Genomic DNA, 2379 nt, shown 5'->3' with positions numbered 1-2379 from the left:
TAGAATTTATTACAACTTTTTGGCTTATAGAGGGATCAAATGGTATAGTTCTGTTGATAGCTTGGAGGATTATAAGCATAACTATTGCTTTCCAATTGGCGGTTTTTGCATTAACTGCTACTTCCTCAATCTTACTGATTAGTGTACCCATTGTATTTGCTTCTTCAGATGGTTGGTCGAGTAATAAAAATGTTGTATTTTCCGGTACATCATTATGGATTGGATTAGTCTTTCTGGTAGCTATACTTAATTCTCTCATTTCTTGAACCTAGTCAGTATTTCCCAGATAAAAAAATGACCCTCCTTAAACCCCTTCGAGTTGTGAGACACATTAAAATTCAATACAATAAAAGAGAAGTCTCAAAATAACTGGGGGGAGGGTTCAAAGTCAAACCTCTTGACTGAAAAAAAGAATTGAATTCTAAATTAAATTCTAATATAATTAATATACTAATATTAGAATATAATAATTATAATCGTCTTGCACAAATATGATCCAGACATGATATAACATACATATGTTATGCACACATATACGTGCATATCAGGAACGAAAAAAATGCGGATATGGTTGAATGGTAAAATTTCTCTTTGCCAAGGAGAAGGCGCGGGTTCGATTCCCGCTATCCGCCTAAGCTGGAGTAATATAATAGGATAAATGCTTGGGTATAATTGACCACGGCAGTGTAGTGGTTCTATCTTCACCCTTTTTTTCCTCCATCCCAGCGGAAAAAAGGGAATAAATTACTAGTTAAGAAAGTAAAACCTAAATTTTTTGGCAAAAAATGATATTGCGGGGACGACATTTGAACCCGTTACCTCAAGGTTATGAGCCTTGCAAGCTACCAAGCTGCTCTACCCCACGCGGACGCAAATAGCTGGGGACTAATAGATAAACAAGGGTTGTATGTGCCCCTCTACCATATCTATACAAATAGAGTAACCCATTTATACAGAATGGTAAAGGGGCCCTCTATGATCATCGATCATAGATATCCATAGAAACATGAAGGAATTTTTTGATCCTTACCAACTCGATCTTGTTGCCCTCGGCAACAAACATGCATGAACCATTTCACGAAGTATGTGCCCGGATAACCCAAAGTCTCGATAGTTAGCTCTCGGTCTTCCGGTTGAAAAACAACGTCGACGAAGACGTGTAGGTGCACTATTACGTGGTGGGGATTGTAATTTTCTATAAATTTCCCATTTGTCACTCAATGATGGAACTTTGCTTAGTTCTCTTTTTAAGGATTGGCGAATCAAATGATATTTCTGTTCCAAATTCTGCCTCTTCTTGTCCCTCTGAATCAAACTTTTCCTTGCTATAATGGTTCAATTCCTATTATTATCATGCAAGTCGGATCCTAGATGTAAAAATTTTAAGAAGGTGGGCCTCCTTCTCCATCGAAACATAAAATTAATTGTCGCTGATACAGGATATTTAAAAAAAGGAATTAAACGAATTTGCCCGATGTAGAGGCAATCAAGAAAGCTGCATAAGTAAATATATAAGCTATAGAAAAGTGAGCTAATCCAACTAATCTTGCTTGCACAATAGAAAGAGCCACTGATTTATCTCTCCACCGAATTAAATTAGCCAAAGGTGTGCGTCATGAGACCATGCTAAAGTTTCAATCAATTCCTGCCAATATCCACGCCAGGAAATTAAGAACATAAATCCAGTAGCCCAAACAAGATGTCCAAATAGGAACATCCATGCCCAGACGGATAAACTATTCATACCAAACGGGTTATATCCGTTGATAAGTTGTGAAGAGTTTAACCATAGGTAATCTCTTAACCACCCCATCAAATAAGTGGAGGATTCATTAAAATGCGTAATGTTACCCTGCCATAATGTGATGCGTTTCCAATGCAATAAAAAGTAACCCATCCAATGGTATTTAACATCCAAAAAAATGCCAAATAAAATGCGTCCCAAGCCGAAATATCACAAGTACCGCCTCGCCCGGACCGTCGCAAGGAAAACTATAACCAAAATCCTTTTTATCTGGCATTAACTTGGAACCACATGCATCTAAAACACCTTTTACTAAGATCAATGCAATTGTATGTAAACCTAGAGCAATCGCATGATGAACCAAGAAGTCGCCAGGTCCTATTGTTAAAAATAGTGAATTATTATTCTCATTAATAACATTTAACCAACCGGGCAACCATATGCTTTGACCAGCATTGAATGATGGGTCATTCTTTGAAGATAAAAGTACATCGAAGCCATATGAAGTCTTACCATGAGCAGACTGTATCTATTGGGAAAATATGGGTTCGATCAAGATTTGTTTCTCCGGAGTACCAAAAGCAAGCATGACATCGTTATGAACATAAAGTCCCAAAGTATGGAACCCCAGAAAA

The 2379-nt window shown here is 37.4% G+C and overlaps 1 non-coding gene across 1 annotated transcript; it reads left to right on the top strand.

Moving 5' to 3' along the window:
* Positions 1-561: 561 nt before the first annotated feature.
* TRNAG-GCC lies at positions 562-632 on the top strand. The gene has a single exon. It is a non-coding gene; the product is annotated as a tRNA-Gly (tRNA).
* The last annotated feature ends 1747 nt before the right edge of the window (positions 633-2379 follow it).

Source organism: Papaver somniferum, chromosome 10, assembly GCF_003573695.1.
Source record: "Papaver somniferum cultivar HN1 chromosome 10, ASM357369v1, whole genome shotgun sequence".
NCBI classification, from domain to species: Eukaryota; Viridiplantae; Streptophyta; class Magnoliopsida; order Ranunculales; family Papaveraceae; genus Papaver; species Papaver somniferum.
The sequence above is the reverse complement of the archived record's forward strand: the minus strand, read 5'-3'. Positions and strand labels throughout refer to the sequence as shown.